Source organism: Arvicanthis niloticus, chromosome X, assembly GCF_011762505.2.
Source record: "Arvicanthis niloticus isolate mArvNil1 chromosome X, mArvNil1.pat.X, whole genome shotgun sequence".
NCBI lineage: Eukaryota > Metazoa > Chordata > Mammalia > Rodentia > Muridae > Arvicanthis > Arvicanthis niloticus.
In genome coordinates, this window is record NC_047679.1 from 60,078,526 (window position 1) to 60,099,040 (window position 20,515).

At 36.5% G+C, this 20,515-nt stretch overlaps 1 protein-coding gene across 3 annotated transcripts in view; it reads left to right on the top strand.

Annotated features, from left to right (window-relative positions):
* The first annotated feature begins 2,113 nt into the window (after nucleotides 1-2,113).
* Gpr174 (G protein-coupled receptor 174) overlaps nucleotides 2,114-20,515 on the top strand; it is a 41,660-nt gene continuing 23,258 nt past the window's right edge. Inside the window, exons 1-3 of one of the 3 annotated variants that reach the window (XM_076918291.1) lie at nucleotides 2,114-2,710; nucleotides 8,090-8,209; nucleotides 12,658-12,743. The gene's annotated coding sequence lies outside the window, so the exon portion shown is untranslated. Of the gene's footprint in view, nucleotides 2,711-2,785; nucleotides 2,946-8,089; nucleotides 8,210-12,657; nucleotides 12,744-20,515 lie in introns of those variants that run through there. The other 2 variants (XM_076918293.1, XM_076918292.1) reach the window with 2 other exon arrangements.

Here is a 20,515-nt window from a genome sequence, read left to right on the forward strand (position 1 = left end):
TGCAACCACAGCTAAATAACCAACTTGGTAGATGACAGAAAGCATCAGCCAGATAGCCTTTATTTTGGTGAGGACACTAATATTAAAGCAAAGAGTTCTGGTCTCAGTTTTATCAATACTTTATCTTAAGACTTAAACTGCATTTCTTATCTTGTACTTTCTTCATCTTTAAAATTAAACCATAGACAAAATTTTCACTTGTTTTTTATATGCTATTATTTGATCAATTTGGAATGAACTTCAATAGATTCCAATAGGGGTGTTCTTTTGCTTCTGATCACACTAAAATTCATTAATGTAAATAGAAAAGATAAGCATAATCTAAGCCAGGAAACTTCACCAGTGGATAATTTATTTCAAAATACATTCAGATTAGCTTGTATCTGTTTTATCTGAGGCAACAGACAGATATGCCTGTGATCACAACATGATACCAAGAAGCTCCACTCCAAAGCAGCAAGAATTAGAAATTTTGACAAAACTTTGCCTTTGCCCTAAACTTATGGTGATCCTCCTGCCCTAGGCTGCCAAGAGCTGAGATTGTAGGCATGTATCACCACACCCTGGCATTCTTAATAACCCCTCCTAAACCCTCCTCTTACTGGAAGACTTGACCAGCTTCCTTACTGAAATCCTATCCCTTACTATTGTAATCCCTTACTATATGTAATCCATGCATCTTCTGGATGCTTGGATTCCTCTGATATCTTACAGAATGGCATTTTAGATACTTATCACATTTATATTGTTTTGTATTTGAGAAAATTGCAAAATATCTTATCTGTTTGATGAGACTGCAGAAAGCTGCTGGAACTGGCAGCGTTTTTTTTCCCCCTATCATCTTACCTCTCATACTTTGCTCTATATTTTGCTCTCCCCAGTTCTTTTTGATACACTGTGTTTACACATAGCAGGAATTCAGTAGATCTAGAATAGAATGAAGTAAGCCTATGGAAGGGCTGAAATCATTACTGTAGAAAACTCACTTTAAATAAACAAGAAAAGCATCCCTTATGGCATCCTAGATCCCAGAGTACAAAGTAAAAAGCCAAAGCAGTTATAACATACTTCAGTCTTCTGTACCATATCTTGGTTAATGCATATTTGATTACTCTCTATATATATTTGACATTTGAGATTATTGGCATTGTAACAAGTCTTGGGCAGATCAGTTTTCCCATTGGTCTGCCTCAAGGTTTATTTTATATTCCATTCCTACTATACACTTCTTTCCAGTTTGGATTAATATTCCCACCAAAGTTTTATAGTAAGACTATTTTTTTGAGCATCAGAATTTTAAAATCAAGATTTCAGAAATGTTTATTTCTAGAAGAGCAACTAGTCTCTCAAGCTCAGTAAAAGTGTCCTTTGAGGCAGAAGACCTTCAAACACTCCCGAAACTATACCACACAGGTTATGTCCAAGCCTGAGACTGAACTTGCACTGGCAATCATCTCTCTCATGGATTAAGTGAAAACTTCCTTTGCTTTGATATGGAATGATTAGTGAAGGTTTGCAGATTTCCTCCTCTTCATCTTCCTGTGTTGGTGTGAAAAGAGTTTGATGGTTCATAAAGTGTGGCACTAGGTTCAGACACCTGGGTTCAGGGATTCCTTGAAACATCATCCTCAAAATCCTGAGGATATAGGCATATTTTACAGAAAACTGGACCCATTTGACTGGAAGTTCTCTAACCACTAGAAGGAAATGGAGGACTATCTATACTTTCGGATCACAAGGACACTGAGGAAAGCAGAGTGGTGAACAGGAAGTTTAAGTGTGATTATAGTTCAAAAATTCTTATTAAGAAGTGGAGTATTTATTTCAGTCAGAATGTCACAGGTTTGTATATTTAGGGATGTTCTAGGCAGAGATCATTCTCTTCCTGAACTTTACTATTAGACTCTACTGTATATTTAGAGAAATGTCCATTTAGATACTGAAACTAAAGTGCAAAGCTGGGAAAAAGGATCATACTGAAGGTTGCGGTGGTCTGGTATATCTATAAAAGGGACCAGAAAGCACCTAGATTCTGCAAATGACACAGTAAACAGTCTCAGTGTTATCTCAGACTCAAAGCTCAGTGCAACCACAAAGCTAGAAGACAATGCTGTGTGACCCTATAAATAGAAAGGAGCATTTCTTCTGCTAAATATGAAGCTTTGCAGTCATTATGTTCAGCCTGTTGAATAACCTTGCATCATTAATGAGAGAGGAGAGGGGCAGAGAGAGAGAGAGAGAGAGAGAGAGAGAGAGAGAGAGAGAGAGAGAGAGAGCTGCTCACCCACCCACTGGAAAACGGAAATGTTCAATGTGTTCAGAACAGCTTGCATATTTCACTCTGACAACTCACTACCATATTTTCCAACATGGTAGAGGTTTGGTAATCCTGAAGCTTTTTTTCACCTGCCTTTTTCCCTTTTGCCTTCATCATTTTTCTGTTGTTGCTCCCCCCTCTCTCTGTCTGCCTCTCTTCTCTTCCTCTTTCCCTTTCTCTCTTCCTCCCTCCCTCCCTCCTTCCCTCTCTCCCTCCCTCTTTTCCCCTCTTCCTCCTTCATTGCTTTTTTTTGGGGGAAGTGAATGAGGATTGGATTGGTTGTTTTCAGAAAACGGAGTTGGATCGATGCACAGATCAGTAGCATCCTCATTGGAGTGGCTGTCACATGAATTCTTTAGAGACTTCTGGAGAAAAGAGAAAGAAACTGAAACGGTAGGTTCTAAATTGTTAATGAATAATAGCTCTCACATGCCTTTCACACTTGATATCTAGAATTGGACAGTTGGCATCAGGTTCTAGCTAATCTGTCAGATCTAAATAGTTATGAATATAATGAACTTGGACCATCCACAGAGGTCATTTTCTTGGAATTTGCACAAGCAAAAATAATGATATGATCTGTCTGCTTCAGGTGGGAGGAAGAATGTAACTTCGAACTTGGTAAAATGTAAGTTTGAAATGGAATATTTCTCTGTATAATAATGTATTTAGCACAACTGATACCAGACAAAATAGGACTATGAATATTTATAATTTAGCCTAGCTTGCATTAAGAAAGGTTACTTGCAGAAACATACTGGGAGATTTTTATCTACATTTTGCTATAACATTTTGGTGAAGATATTTTTTAAACTGTTGAATGATGAAAAATAGTTGATTCATCGCCTCTTTCAAAATGCTTTTGAAAATGATAAGTATAATATCTCAAGACTTTAACCAGCATGAAGTCATTCTTCTCTCTGTGTGAATCACATAGTTTTATTATAAAAATAAACTGTAGTTATAAGTAACTTTAGAGAGGTTCTACTATCAAAAAAGCAGTCCAGAAGAATATATGTGTTTATAATGTGAGAGAAGAAAATAAGAAAGATAGACAGGCACAGCTTTTCTGATTCTCTTAGATAAGCTATAGTTATCAGAGCAAACAGCACAATAAAAACAACAATGTGATTTAATTTATATTTCTGATCAGTATAATTGACTTAACTTGTTTCTACAAAATGTAAGTGCATTGCTTGTAACGTTTGTGTTCTTTTTTCTTGATTGGAAAGATAAAAAAGATGCTTTCTGACTTTAAACAATTATGAAGCTATTACTGGCATGCAACTGCTAGGAGCTGTGTTCAGATACTTTAAAAAAGACAAAGGTGGATTTCTATCTGAGGTGAGGGAAAGGATGAAGAGGAATGTGGAATATGACCAAGGATTAGACCCCAAATAGGTATCCACTTGTTTTGCTGTGAAGATTGATGTTCTTTGATTTGCTTTTATACTGGGGTAATTTTCCATGGAAGGAAAGTTATAATTTTATTGAACAAGCAGAAGTGGTTATTTCAGAGAGCTTTGGTCATTCAGCAAAGAGTATTTCTTTCCCCCAGCTTTGGTAATTTTCAGCTATGCAGGAAATGCTTCCATTTTATAGAAAGAATCGAAATTCTTTAGCCTAAGCAGACATTATGCTAGCCAAATTTCTGAATATTTACAAAAGCCATTCTCTGAGAAGTCTGTGTTCATAGCAGAAACTTCATTTTGCTCTTGAGTAAACATGTTCTTCCCTTTTCTGTTTTCAGTAATCTTATTATAATAAATGCATCTAATACATTTACTTTGGTGGCAGACTGTGTAATATGGTGCTGGATATTGTATCGGCAGAAAAAATTCTAAGAAACAAAAATGAGGCATTATATGTTCCAAAATGCTTACTTTTACCAGAAGACTCTTATGAATTTAACTCTCTTTCTGCTGGGTAGCTGAAAAGCATGGAAGAAAAAGAATATGTATTTTCTCTTCTGTGATATAGTGCTCTCTCTTCTCATATCAATAAGATTTTTAAAAAGCAGAAATAGAATTTAACTCCTTTCTGTGACTACCATGCAGTCCTGTGAAATAGAGTACAGACCATCCCATTTCTCTTGCCTATTAAAATGTATATTCCTTTAAGACTAGTCTCTCAAAAATCAGCCTCTTAGGAAAAGAATAAAAATTCATTGGAATATATCATCCTGGCCATTTGTAGGAACTAGTAATACTTCTTTGTGTTTTGAGAAGTAAAGTTGCTTATATTTTGCAACTGGAAAAACTGAGGCTCAAAGGATTGAAGTAACTCAGCCAAGTGCTTCTTTACTTTAACAGAGAAAAAGCTAAATTCTAGGTTTCTCAGCAGCTCATCCAGTGCTCACTTCACTCCTTCCTGCTGCCTAACAAGGCTTGTGGATTAAGATTCATGCATTATTCATTTGGAAATCTTAAAAGATGTCATTTAGAAATCACTCAAGAACCTCTCAATACCATGATGTACTTCAGGCTTCTCCCAAGGGCTCTGTAGACTGATTTGTTGGGCTTTACCACTATTTCCTTGTAAAATAGGAAGGAAATAGTTTGACTCTAGCTATATATACAAACAATTACAAAATACAAATTGATACTAAGTGCTGAAAAAAAACAATAATATATATGTGGCCATATGGCTGATGTGTATGAATTAGATCTAGTGTCTGAGAAATTACCTGGTCAGTACAGAAGGGAAAGAAAGTATCCAGGAAGTTATAGGCATGAGATATAGGCATTACAAAGTTGAGAAGGTAGTAAATATTTCTGTATATCCACTTGGCTAAGGCAAGAACATGAGAAGGCTGAATAATTACAGTACTTGTTAAGAAGTAAATCCAAAAGAGAACACTCTAATTAGTTGTTTGATTGTTATTACTATTTATCATACTCCCAGGCACCATTTGGGATTTGAAAATTGAAGTCAGTTTTCTTGGTATAGTCTTTGTAAGCCAAGTGAAAGAGGGTAGTGTGCTTCTCTGGCAGCATTTTCATGTAGAACCACAGAAACATTTGCATTAGCCAAGAACCAAGATGCAAATAGAGTATCTCAGAAATAGGAGTGTAAGCTATTAACCAAAATCAAGTCTGTACAAACTCTAGAAACTTGGAGCTAGATAAGGAACGTTACTAACTCGCATTATTTAGTAAAGAAGTTCAGTTTGATTTCTTCCTTTGTCAGTCATGGGTTATATAGAAGCATTCTGAAATCTCAGAGTAAGAACGGGGCCTTCGAATTCAAGGTCAGCTTGCATCTTGAGCAGCAGTTATTTTCTCACTGGAAACATAAAATATATGTCAGTGGCTTCCATCAAGTAAAAGAAAAAACAGTCACTCATTTCTTTTTTGTACTTTTTTAAGTTTAAAAATATATTAATGTTTCCATACAATAAAAATATGATTAAATCATATTTCGCCCTCCTCCAACTCTTCCCAGTTCCTCCCCACCTCTCAACCCACCCAACTCATTTCCTATTTTCTGAAAACTTCTTTGCTTCCTCCAAACGACTTTTATTCAGTGTACAATACTCATGGGAGACATCAGAATTCAGCAACAGATGACATAATTTATAATTATAAACATTTACTTAAAATTATTTTATGTTTAACTTGACTGACCACATACAAATACATTTTATAAAGTAATGGTAGTTTGTTGTGAAATATTTTTTGTTTTTTCAATTTTTTTGTTTTTTCGAGACAGGGTTTCTCTGTGTAGCCCTGGCTGTTCTGGAACTCACTCTGTAGATCAGGCTGGCCTCGAACTCAGAAATCCGCCTGCCTCTGCCTCCCAAGTGCTAAGATTAAAGGCGTGCGCCACCACTGCCGGTGAAATATTTCTTATAAGTAAGTTATTATTTATGTTACAAAGTGATTCTTAGTAAAACACAATGCTAATGAGAATGGCTTACTACTTAGAGCATTTGCTCTTTTGTTAGGTGATACTAGGTGACTTAAAAGGCACTATTCCTAAATGTCTAGTCCCTTTTGGGTTAAACAATGTGCTATAAATATGAATAACATAAGATGGGTAGACTAATTTTTTAGATGTGATTTTACAATTAAATATTGTTATCACCAAACTTGAAAAGAAAAAAATGCTCATGGGGCAAGCTTTCAAATTTCTGCTTTATTTTTAGCATATATTTGTCTTGATCCCTTTAATTCTTAAATCAAAGGTATTATTATTTTGTTCTTGAAAATATATTTATTTGGCTTTTCTTCTTATATGTCTGTGATGATGGCACCTTAATTCTACATTCTCAAGTAGACTTTTGGTTGGCATCTATCATTTTAATCATTTCATCTGACATATTCTGATTGTGAAGGCACCATAGACATCTCTTTTTTCATGGTAAATTAAGATAAATCTAAGACAGGCTTATTTTCAGTCATGCCATGGGATTCTGTACAACAAAAACTTCAACCAATTTGTCTATTATTGGCTGGTCTGAGGAAGAGCTACTAAGAAGAAATGACTGATTTTGTTCTCAAGTGTAGGTACAGCTCACATCAAGGAATACAAGCTCACATCACATCACCTGAAGCAGTAATGCTTTCTTCTATTAAATGCTATGACCTCCAAACATTAACAAAGCTGAAAAGAAAAATCTACCTAGGTGGAGCAGTACGAATATGACAGTTTAGTTTTGAAGTGGCAAGTCTATATAGTATTCTGAGCAGATTCTTATACCTTGGGTTTGGAGCTATCTTGATTGTCTCTGACAATCTGGTAAAAAGGTCTTTTTGGTTGTAGGAAGTAGTATAAACATCCCTCCCTGTAAACTCTAAGAAGACACTTAGGAATATGCAGAGGAAACTAAACTATTTTTTAAAGTTGATATGGAGCTTCTTCTTAATATCCACCCTAGTTCTAAATTTCATTTGTAAAAATTATACATTAGAAAATATCATCTCTGTCTGTTTTAGTCTTACCTAGAGAAAAATCACAGAGGAGATTTAAAAATTTCTGACTTAGGGGAAATCACTAAATTTGAAAATTCTGTGACATCGTCCAATAAGCAAGAGATATTAAATTTGATTATCCTAGGTTATAAATCATTTTCTGACTGGGATGTGGGCCAATCACATTTGGCTACAGTAAAACCGCAGGCCAAGTGAATATACTCCATGGCTAAGTATGCTGGCTCCTCCCAAATGCTGTGGTACCATCATTATGCAAAATGGCTTGGATATGCTGAACGCAGAGGCAACCTTTCTTCCCCTGATCAACTTAGTGACATTTATTTATAGACATGAATATGAACATAGAACTATTTGCACACACATACAAATTTAATGCCAAGGTACCGCAGTATGTAGTATTGTATGAAGCTATTTTGACAATTTAAAATCTAATAGTATTATCTGCATATCTTAGCTCATATGTCATGTTTGGCCAAAGAAGATGAAATTTCTTTTTTAAAGTAGTGCTGATCAGTTAGTTCATTATATTTTTCTGTAAAACTCCGGGGCATTAGCTAAAACAAATTTTATTTTCATTTCTAAAAGTTTGTTCCCAATATAAAATTTTAATTTCAGCTAGTTTTTTTCCTGTGGAGTTAAAACTATATTTGGTAAGAAAATCGTTATGATGTCTAAGAATTAGAGGGAAGACAGGATCATCCATGAAAAGAACTAAGGTAAAAATAATACAAAAACCATGAAAGTAAACGAGGTTTAATTTGATCAATCTCAATCTACTGCACTAACTTCTTGATGTTTGTGGAAAACTCCAGTTTTTGCTGATTGTCTCTCTTCACAGCTCTAGGTGCTCAGTGTGCTCCCTCCGACAAAGAGAAAACATTCTGAACTTTGTCAAGCAAGTTTGCTTAACTTGGTGAAGCATCTATGAGTCCCCAGCTCCTAATGACTCTGTATACAGGTAAACATTTTACTGGGTTCACACGCTTCCCAAGTTTCAATTGTTTTCCAAGAAAATGTAAACCTATGCTAACAGATGTTTCCCATAATAATTTCGGGTTAAATTATTAAATATTTAAATTCAGAATCTAGGATTCAGCAGGCCATTGGAGCTTAGCTACTACTGGTCCTCAATTTTATATTGGATTCTTAATCATCAAAATCTAATATATCCCTTATTTATTGTGCAGTCAATGTACTAAAAAGAACTGGGAAATCTATATTACATTTTTATGCTCTATTATTTTTTGTCCATTTTAGAAATAAAGAAATATATGCTAAATATATAAAAAAATGACCAGATTGAAGCAATTGTCTTGGCCCTATTACCTTTTCTGAAAAATCACTTTATTGAAGTGTGATTGGCATTTGAAAATTGTATGCATTTGGATTTCAAACCAAATTCTTTGGGAGTTAAAGTTCTTTCTATTACTCTGTTGTCTCCATATGTGAAAGCAGTCCAGACTTACTATCTTGTTTGAGCCGTTTCACTTGGGGATAGAGAACATTCATACTAGAGAGAGTCAAAATGTACAAACAATTTTGAAACACAGTCAATTTAGGCTATGTGAACGTGGGAAAAAATGATAACACATATATAAGGGAAAAAATAAATAAAATGGTAATTATTAGAAGCATTATCTCAGTTCATTTCAATCATACTTTATGGTGTGTTCACTTTTCCTGGGTAAAATTCATAACAAAGGGAACATTACAAATTCTTATCCTGCTGGAGCATAATTGAATGGGAAGGATAAACTACACACATGAGCATACTGATGGGATTTATGACACTTTTGCCATAAGCAGAGTCAATACACTCTTTGCAAAGTGCAAATGTTTAAAAAAATTACTGCCTTCAATGAAGCTGAACTTATGGGAAAAATAAATTATATCCAGGACACTAGAAACTTTTATAAACCTTGGTTGGTTTGTCACTAATATATGACATGCTAGGGTTTAAGAGCAAAGGTCCTAAATTATAGTTACAATACTCTGAGACATTAGAACAAAATATGTGGTTCTCTGTACAAGCTAATACTAACATAAGGGAAAAATCCTAAAATGTACTCTCTGTTCCAAACTTGTCTAAATAGAGCATAGGGACGAATTTAATTTTTGCATGTACTTATTTTATGATCTACTGTTGAACTCTGTGTATACTTATGGTTAAGAATTGGAGGGAAAATATAATATTCCATGAAGAGAACCAGGGTTAAACAACGACCATGGAAGGAGACAGTAGAGTCAATTTTATGCCTGTAAGTAAATTGTTGCATTATCAGTAAAGAATTGAGTTGCCTGTTTCAGGCTCATAGCACAGTCTATGAGTATATTAGAGAAAGAAATAACTGAACTCTAACAGACAGTTTATTTCAGAAGCTCATTGTGGGAGCCATCTTGTCAACTCTGAGCTCAGAGGTTAACACAATACTTGCACAATACAAGAACAAGGTTTTAGGTAGCCTCCTCTCAGTATAAATCAGTCTCAATCATTTCCCCCTGCTCTTATTATACTGAATTTCAAATTTGTTTTCTACCTAAGAAAAAATGGAGGAAGGGCCTTAGAATATCATTTTCTTAATAGTTTTATAAATTTTAATAACCATTACTGGTGTTTTAAGTCATGACTTGTGGATGACTAGAAGTATGAATGTGAGTGTAAACCCTAGCTTCCTCTTTTCTCACTCGGTGTTAGTGAGGGCACTTCTCTTTTGAAAATGGGTAACTATTGTACCGAAATGAACAGACACTTTGCAAAACTGGTCAAAGCTCCTCTGTACAGTTCTCCAAATACCATGTTATTGCCTTGCAATTACACTGGGAAAACTGAGTCTCAGACTCACCTGACTTTTAGTTGACAGATTTGTCCTCAGCACACAGAATCACTAGCTCAATGAAGCTTGCAGCTAGAAATGCTTATACACAGCAAAATAGAAAATCTGCAGCTGAATAAATGGAAAAGAGTAACATGATGATTATGGATCCGTGAAATCACTGCTTTTGGACATGCATTGTGATTGCTTAACTACTTTAAAATTTATTCTGGGTGTATACCCTAAATCTTTGGCAATTTTCTATAGGTCTTCCTGTTTCACCAATTAAATTTAGGAATAGATTTTGCAGCTTTTCTGTGACTTATGGGTCATTGTTATGTGGCAATATGTTTTAAGGGTAGGGTATACATTTTGCGTGACATCTAGCATTCTGACTTGGTTTGTAAACATGGTTATTCATTTTACCACTGCATTCCTTCTTTCTTGTTCAGTTGTTCAGCAGTTTGTAGCATCAGAATAAAACAGCCGAGTCTCACTTATGGTTTTTAGTGCCAATGAAAATGGATGAACTAATGCAGAGAATATGCTCACATCTGTGTTCCTCTCTAGGGGAATGGAGGAATGGGAGTTGATGAGAGGAATACATTATTGTTTGTTCTTCATATCATAAGGAATATCAGCTTCCAAGATATTGAAGAAAATAGGGGACACTGAGTTTTGGTGGATTGTTTGTGGTTGTCTGATTTACAGAATTAAAAATCTCTTAATAATGTAAACATTACCTTCAAATGATTTGACTGTAGGGGAGAAAGAGGAATATCTATACACAGAGAATGTATACTGAGAAAAAGACATGAGATGAAGAAAAAAACATGGGCTTTTGTATTAAGACAGGGTCCAGCCCTGGCTTTGCCATTAACTCATTAGATAGTAAAGGATGAGTCCTTTAAGATAACTGCTTCAGTTATCTCCCTTATAAAGCTAAAGCATTAATAGATTTTTATCTCATTATCAGCAGGGTTTTAATAAAGAATAAAATCTAATGTTAAAATTCTTAATCTGTTTTGATAATGAAAAATCACAATAATATTTACTGATTTGTTATCCATATCACCACCAGGTGTACCATGGTAAAAATGTGAATTTCCTCTATCACCTGTGACATATAACTGAGTTCGGAGACCTCTGGCTACTCATTTTTTTTTTTTTTTACTTATCCTCTTCTGGGGTCCTTTTAGTCCACTTTGTCACCTTCTTTCAAAGACAAATTACTTTTGGCTGCTTACTGCATAGCCCAGGCTTGCTTCAAGCTTGGGCTTCTCCTGCTTCTACCTGCTAAGTTTATATTCCATGTCTGTGTCATCACATGCAGCACAACAAAACAATCAAATCCAGAACAACAACCCAAACTAAAACAAATAAAAACAAAACCTTTAGTCATTTTTGTTTTCACTACTATTTTTACTTAGTTTTTCCAATGCATTTATTGAGACTCTTGTGTGCTTCTAGAATCTTGTTTTTATAAATGACAGAGGCAAAAGAAAGTATTGACAGTATTTATTAAGCACCTATTGGTGATAAGCACTGTCTCACTGAATTTTACTTGAGAGATCTCATGCAATCTTAATGATACATTCTACATTTTACAAGTGGAGACTAGCACACCATTTGTTTTCCAGCTATCTTTCATGCCCTCTCCTCCCAATAGTTAGACCCTTTTCAACACTTATGATGTAGTATGATGGCTGTCAGGTAATCTTGTTTCAAATGCCAACAACATTGTCTCTCTTTGTGTTTTTTTCCTTTGGTCTTTTACCAAGTTTATTTCTCATATTTATATATACCTCTTTATATCTTATCCTCTTGACTTTCTAAATGAAATTTTGTTTATGACATTTATTCCACTTAAAAGTATAATGTATAACAAATCTCTGTAGTATTCTCACTTTATTAGGAGATTCCTGGAAACGCAGTGCTTATAAAAACTGGATGGGTAATAGGATATTTCAGATGAGTTGGCAAACCTGAGCAGGAAATCACTAGATAAAGTGCAATGCAGGAATATGGGGTGTAGTCATTGGTGTTCATACTTGCCCCACATAGAAGCAAGCTACAAGAGTGACAATGGCATGTAAGAGACATCTTTGTGACGAAATTCAGCTTCTAAAAATGGCTAGGCTCACAACCAGTGGCCAGCTGACTCTCCTTTCTCATGTGTTTTCTAAGGAGTGAGACAACTGCAGTCAGGAGAACCTCTCAGAAGACTGCTGACAGAGGAAAAGAAAGCTGCTTCTCTCCAATAATGTTGGAAGTTTGACTAGAGACTGTGGGATTTTTCTAGGATAACTCATCAAAGTTGAGAGCACCTTGTGACCAGGGAGTGACTTGTGAGGCTTGCCAGTGGCATTCCTATCTGCTCTCACTCGTTTCTAAGGCTGCCAGGTCAAGTGAGATGTCAGATGGTAAAAGAACAGCTTACACAGTCTACTTTGCAACCACTAAGGGATAGATGTAGCTATTTGCTCATTTCTTTTTGTCTCTGGTAATCCGTGTTGGTGTATCATTTTGTATAGCTGTGAAAATTTCCTAGTCCTCCATGCTGCACATAATTATTATTTCATATTTTTTTCAGGCATGAATGAATTAATCAGCCCTATTATCACAGAGTCCGCAGGGAACCTGATAAAGAGCTTCTATCAGCGCGGGATAAAACAGTAGGTACTTAAACATTAACTTGACATTGTTCCAGCATCCTTCCCCAAATATAACTCTTTCACCCAAAGCTAACTGGGCCTCCATTAGCTCCCTGCTGCTTGTTTGCTGTTCTATATAGTAACCTACCATGTAGTGACAAGGTTATAACAGGGAAACGATGTAGCCTTGCATTACATGAAAGAACTGGTTTACTAGAGGATTTGGTAAATTATGTTATTTTAATTTTTCCCTTTGTGGTAATATTAGAGCCTATGATTCATAATTAACCTACTTTTAATTGCTATATAGATATTGTGTTCATTGTCAATATTTCTGATATTATAAAACATATTGCATTATAATATTGCTTACATTTATTGCTGATTTTTAAAGGCTCTTAAAGCAAAGGGGAGGACTTACGTCATTTCATTCTAGTCTTGTCCATATTTTTGTAAGCTGTTCATTTAATAGTTTTTTTTAAAAAAAACTAGAAAATCAGGGTGACTAGCCTTTACATTTCAAATTAAATGTGTACAATGGTTATGTAAACATTTTCAATATTAGACACCTAATATATACATCTATCTATCTATCTATCTATGTATCTATCTATCTATTTATCATCTATCTATCTATCTATCTATCTATCTATCTATCTATCTATATCTATTTCAGGTAGGTGTGTATGTATTTATCTCAACTACCACACACTGGACTCTGCATAGACATAATAAATAGAATAATAGTAAAAGAGAAAGAATATGACATTTTCTGAGATGGAAAATTATAGTGAGCAGCAGAAAGTTACATAAATATTATGCAAGTGTTTGCCCACTGGTCAACAAGTCTCTAGTTGGACATGGTGCAGTTTTCACAATGAGAAATACAGGAATTTTTTCTTTTCTTATTCTAGAGGACCCTTCTTAGAATTATATTACTCAAGCACCAACATAGATATATAATCACTATTAGGAGATATGTCTAGTGCTTGTGGTTTTAAACTTGAATAAAAACATGAAAAGTAATAGGTAGTTTTTTGTTTGTTTGTGGTTTGTTTTATATTTTTGGAAATAGAAGTACTCTATCAGGAGAGGGGAGTGCACCACAAAGAGTAATAGGCATTGAAACTGACCAAACTTTGGTATACACATGTAAGCATGAAATGGCCACAGACTAAACAGTGAATAAATAAATCATGAGCAAAGTAACAGCATAGAGAAATTAAACATGGGTGTACTCTGCCACTGATATGCCATGATGCAACAAATTTTATTCTTTTTTTAAATGTTTTTTAGAGGGCTGACATTTTATTAAAGATGTTGGTTCTAACAACTTTTTTTCCCTTTTTAAAAATTGGTTATAATACTTACATTTCAAATTTTATCCCCTTATCCCATTCCCCCCACCACCCAGGAACCCCTTATCCCATCCCCCCTCCTTGTGCTTCTATGAGGGTGTGATTTTCCTGTTTCTATGATGCTGTTTCCATTAACATAAAGTGCCTCCTAAATTTCTAAATCCTTCCATTTGTGTATTAAATCTCCTTTTTTCTTTTCTTTTTCTTTCTTTTTTTTCTTGTTTTCATCTTTTTTTAAAAATTGGGTATTATATTATCATTCAGATTTTATCCCCTTACCCCACTTCCTCCCACCACCTAGAAACCTCCTATCCCATCCCTCTCCTCATGCTTCTATGAGGCTGTGCCCCCACCTACCCCCCACCCCCACTATAACCTCCCCACCATCACATTCCTCCCCCACACTCTGTTCGTTTTTCATGGGACCAAGAATCTTCTCTCTCACCTATGCCCAACAAGGCCATCCTCCCCTACATATACTGCTGGAGTCATGGGTCCCTCCCTATGTGCTCCCAGGCTGGTGGTTTAGACACTGGGGGGCTCTGGTTGTTTGGTATTGTTGCTTTCCTCCTGGGGAGGAAAATTTTATTCTTAACAAGGAGGTTAGGTGTTTAATAACCAATATTACTACTATAGTACACATGTCTTCTGCATGTGAATGTTTTTATTTAATAGAATTTATTTCAATATGTATACAATTTTGGGCATCTGGAAGCCACGTTCAAGTTGCTGGACCCATTCTTTTTAGTTGCATATTCTCCTAAAAGAAGAAAGATCTTTTTCTTGAGAGATTTTCTTCTTTTTCTTTTCCTTACTCTCTCTCTCTCTCTCTCTCTCTCTCTCTCTCTCTCTCTCTCTCTCTCTCTTTCTTTCTTATTTTTTACTTATTCACTTTACATCCTGCTTATTGCCCCCTCTGGTTATCCCCTCAGACAATCCTTCCCACATCCTTCCTCCCATTCTTCTGAATGGGCAGGGCCTCCTGGATATCCTCCCCACCTAGCACTTCAAGTCTCTACAAGGCTAGGCCCATCCTTTGAGATGTTTTCTAATATATTAACAATGAGTATAACAAAAGACAAGAGAAATAAAATTAGGCACCTGTCCACAGTGGTAACACTTCTATATTACTAAAATATGACATGTGATATAATAGCCTATGCAACAAATGGCATGCATCTATTATCAAAAGTAATTATCTATTAGCTCAAAAGAAGTATTATGTGTATATTGAAAGCATTAATGGATGAAAGTGCTGGATAATCTTTGTATTTTTGAGGAAATATGAAATTCTCTTAAACAGTGAGAAATTCAAATAGTTCTGTGATAAAATAATAGTGTTTTTATCATATTCACACACTTTCAACTCTTTCCTGATTTACTCCCCTTCCTTACCTACCCAACTTCTTGTCCAAAAAATAAGAAAAAACACCCTTCAAGATAAATTTGTGGTCCCCAAATATGCTTGATTCTGTGGGGTTTTCCTGAATAGTAGTCAACTTACCAGTGCCTATACTCTTAGGAAAAAAGAAAACTCTTTCTCTTTCAGAAGCTAAAAATTGCCTATAATTCTATGGCTTCTCATGGGATTGTGTTCCCAACTTCCCTCTTGATGCTAGGATTTGACCTAAGGCTAACATAGGTTTTGTGGTGAAAGCACTGTGAAGTGTGTAAGTGTGGCTGCTCTGCTGTTTGTTGTAATCAACCACTCCAGGTGCTTATCCTCTTTCCTTCGACTCTTCCACAATGATTGCCAAGCATCTGGATGATATATATTTCCCCTACAGAGCTAAAAAAATCTACAGTTTGTTATTCTATACTTATTGGCCAGTTTGAGTTCTCTATGTTAGTCATCATCCTCAAATAAAAGCTTCTCTGATGATGTTGGAAAATGCATCAATTTATGGGTCATTAGGAGTTAGTTTAACATTTTAATAGCTTAACCATTTAGCATCTTAAAACTGATAGGCTCTCCCCTAGGGCCTTTATTTATATAGCTATAGGATTTTAGCCTGATAATAGTGCCAGGTATATGTGTTTCACCTCACAGGGCAGGTCCATGTTTGTGCCTATATTAAATCAGTGAGCATATCCTCCCCAACCAATCATTATTGGGTTCACAGTTGGGTAAGACTGATTATTACTTCTCTGACTGATAGCTTGTATAGTACCATCTTGCACCATGAAAGCTAGCCAGTAGAGGTGAGGTTACCAGTTTGTTATTTCCATGTCCTATGTAATATCTTCACCAATATTGTCTTACACTTAAGTTCTGGAGGGTAATCAAGAACAATGGCAAAAAGACTGTAATTTTTAGTGGTTTATTAGACAGCACTGTCCAAAAACTATCCCCTAGTAGGAAAATTCAGAGGGGGTGGAGAGGGAGGGAGAGGGGAGAGAGAGACAGAGAAAGAGAGAGAGAGAGAGAGAGAGAGAGAGAGAGAGAGAGAGAGAGAAATGAATCATAAGAGGGAAACAATATCCCTACTAGAGGCTAGCAAATAAAAAGGCCAATGATAATTATGAGTTACTTCTTTTGTAGTTGTTAACTCATGCGTATATGTGGTTTTCATGTGTTTTTAAAAATATATTTGATGTTATTCATCCCTTTCCTTACTCATCTTCTATCCTAACCTATATTTCTCAACCAAATATTAACTCCCCCCCCATTCCAATATTCTCTGCTAACCATTTATAGCAGTTCATTCTATCTCCCCTGCCTGGAAAGCCTTTCTCCATACCCCTTTAATAATGGGTAATCCTAGTGAAATCCACATATCTAAAAAAAAAAAAAAAAAAAAAAAAAAAAAAACACACATGATATTTGTCTTTCTGGGTTAAGGTTACCTCACTTAGAATAATTTTTGAAACTCCATCCATTTACTTGATCTTTTACAATTTTATATTTCTCAATAGCTGAATAACAGTTAAATATGTAAATATACCACAGTTTTATTATTCATTTATCAGTTGATAGACTTCCAGACTGTTTCCATCTCATAGCTATTTTGAATAGAGCAACAACTAACATGAACAAGCCTCTCTACAGTAGAACATGGAATCCTTTGGGCATATGCCTAAGAGTGGTATAGATGAATTGTGTATAGATCTATTTTTAGCTTTTGAGGAATCTTCACACCAATTCCTATAGTAGCTATATATCCTTCCTTTCCCTCCATCTGGATCAGCATTTGTCCTTTTTTCCATTAATTTATTTATTCACTTTACAACCCAATATCAGTGCTCCCTCTCCTCCAAGTCCCCATTTGAACAACTCCTCTACCATCCCCCACCTTCCCGCCTTTTTCCTCTGAGAAGGGGAAGGTCCTCCCTGGGTATCACTCCACCCTCTGCACATCAAGTCCCTGTAGGACTAGGCATATACTTTCCCACTGAGGCAAGACAAGTCGACCTAGTTAAGAGAACAGAATCCACAGGCAGGCAACAGATTCAGGGACAGCACTCCACTCCAGTTGTTGAAGGACCAGCATAAATACCAAGCTGCACATTTGCTACATATGGCAGGAGGCCTAGGTCCAGCCCATGCTCACCCTTAAATTTATGGTTTAGTCTCTAGGAGCCTTGAAGGGTCCATATTAGTTGATTCTGTTGGTTTTCCTGTGGAGTCTCTATCTTATTTGGGTTCCTCAATCCTTCCCTCAAGTCTTCCATAAGCCTCCAAATCTCCATCTAATGTTTGACTGTGGGTGTCTACATCTGTTCCCACTGGCTGCTGAGTGAAGCCTCTTAGAGGAGTGTTATGCTAGGATCCTATCTGTAAATTTAACAAAGTGTTCTTAATACTGTCAGGAATTGGTTTTTGCCCATGGAATGGCTATAAATTTGGTTCAGTCTTCCATTGGGCATCCTCTCTGTCTATGTCTCATCTTTATCCATGCACATCTTATAGTTAGGTCACATTTTTGGTCGAAGGTTTTTGTGGGTGGGCCAATGTCCTTATCCACTGGGAATCCTGCCTGGCTATAGGAGGTGACCTCTGCAGTTTTCATATCCCTGACTGCTAGGATTCTCAGCTAGGAGCCACTTTCATAGACTCCTGGGGCCTCCCCATATCCCAGGTCACCAATATGTCCTAGAGATGCCCCCTATCCCCACCCATAACAGATTTCCATTCTTTCTCCCCTGTTATCCCTACACCTGATCCCCCTGCCTCATTCTTCTCCTCGTCCCTTTCCTACACAGTTCCCTCTCTCCTTCCACCTTCAATATCTATGCTATTTCCAATTCTGAGAAAGATTCAAACATCCTTCCTTGGGTTCTCCTTGTTATTTGTCTTCTTTGGGTCTGTGGATTGTAGTATGTTTATCTTGGATAATATCCACTTATAAGTGAGTACATACCATGCATGTCATTTTGAGTCTGGGTTACCTCACTCAGGATGACATTTTGTAGTCCCATCCATTTGTCTGTGAAATTCATGATGTCCTTGTTTTTAATAGCTAAATAGTATTCCATTGTGTAAATAAACCACACTTCCTGTATCCATTCTTCAGTTGAGGGGCGTCTGGACTGTTTCCAGTTTCCTAGCTATTACAAATAAAAGATGCTATGAATATAGTGGAACAAGTATCCTTGTGGGATGGTGAAGCATCTTTGGGTATATGCCCAGGAGTAGTATACCTGGGTATTGAGGTGAAACATTTTTCAATTTTCTGAGAAACTACCAAATTGATTTCCAGAGTGGTTGTACATATTTGTGCTCCTACCAACAATGAAGGAGTATTCCCTCATTTTTTAGAAAAAATTTTAGTCTTAGTCATCCTTACCGGGGTGAAATGAAAACTCAAAGTACTTTTAACATGCACTTTCATAATGACTATGGATGTTGAATATTTTTTAAATGTTCCTCAGCCTTTTGTGTCTCATCTTTTATGAACTCATTATTTAGTTCTATAATGCAATTTTAATATGGGTTATTTGTTTCCTTATTGTTTTGTTTTTTGGGTTATTTCTATATTCTAGATATTAACCCTCTGTTGATTGTATAACTGATAAGATTTTTTCCCCATTCTATAGACTGCCTCATCATTTGAGTGATGGTGCTTTTTCCTGTACAGCCATTTTTCTGTTTCTCAAACTCCCATTTATTGTTTATCTTAATGCTTGTGGTCTCAGGATTCTACCTTCTTGTGCCCCTACCTGGACAACCTCTTTGAGTAAAAAGCCCAACTCACATTAATAATCCTTATCCTCTATCCTTACCAAGTGTTCCCTTCCTTAGCTAGTAGAAACTAGATTCCCACTTCCTGAACTTCATTCCTTGCAGCCAGATCCACCCATGACAGTTGCATGTACCTGATTCTTTCTCAAGGTAGACACTTGACTACTACAGCCAACTATATCCATTTCTATAACAGGAGGACCTCCCTCTTCAGAGAGTACCTACATCAATAATTCCACTTCTTCCTTTATCTTAATTGATAGCTATGAAAATCACTAATCAATGTATAGCTTCTTATTTAAGAAGACAGAATACTCAAGAAATGTTATCAAAAACTGAATAGAAACCAATAAGATAATCTAGCAAACCATAAAACTCTTTTATCTTTAATCTTTTTTACAGTCCCGTCATTATCCCCTTCCCATTCTGCCCTCCTACAGTCCCTCATCCCATTCCTCCTCTGTCATCTCCAAGAGGATGTCCCCCACCATCCTCACACATCCCAAACCCTACCATGTCTCCCTAGTTCCTAGGGCCTCAAGTCTCTCAAGAGTTAAGTGCATCTTCTTTGACTGAACCCAGACATAGTAGTCCTCTGCTGTATATGTGTTAGAGGCCTCAGACCAGCTAGTGTATGCTGCCTGGTTGCTGGCTCAGTGTCTGAGAGATCATGGGGGTCCAGGTTAGTTGAAACTGTTGGCCTTCCTCTGGAGCCACCCTCCTCTTCAGCTTCTTCTAGCCTTTCCCTAGTTCAACCACCAGGGTTCCCATCTTCCTTTCACTGGTTGAGTGTAAGTATCTGCATCTGACTCAGTCAACTGGTTATTGAGCCTCTTGGAGCACAGACACACTAGGCTCCTTTCTGTAATTACACCATAGCATCAGTAATAGTGTCAGGCCTTAAAGCCTCCCTTGACATAGATCTTAATTTGGACTGGTCACTGGACCTCCTTTCCCTGTCTCTTCTCCATTTTTGTCCCTGTAGTTATTTTAGACAGGAACAATTCTGGGTCAGAGTTTTTGGCTGTGGGATGGCAACCTCATCCCTCCACTTGATTCCCTGTCCTTCTACTGGAGATGGATTGTACAAGTCCCCTCTGCCCAGTGTTGGGCATTTTATATATGGTCCTTCCCTTTGAGTCCTGAGACTCTCTAACCTCCCAGATCTCTGGTATATTCTAGAGGGTCTTCCCACTCCCACCTCCCAAGGTTGCATATTTCCAGTCATTCTGTTGGCCCTCAGGGCTTTACTCCTGT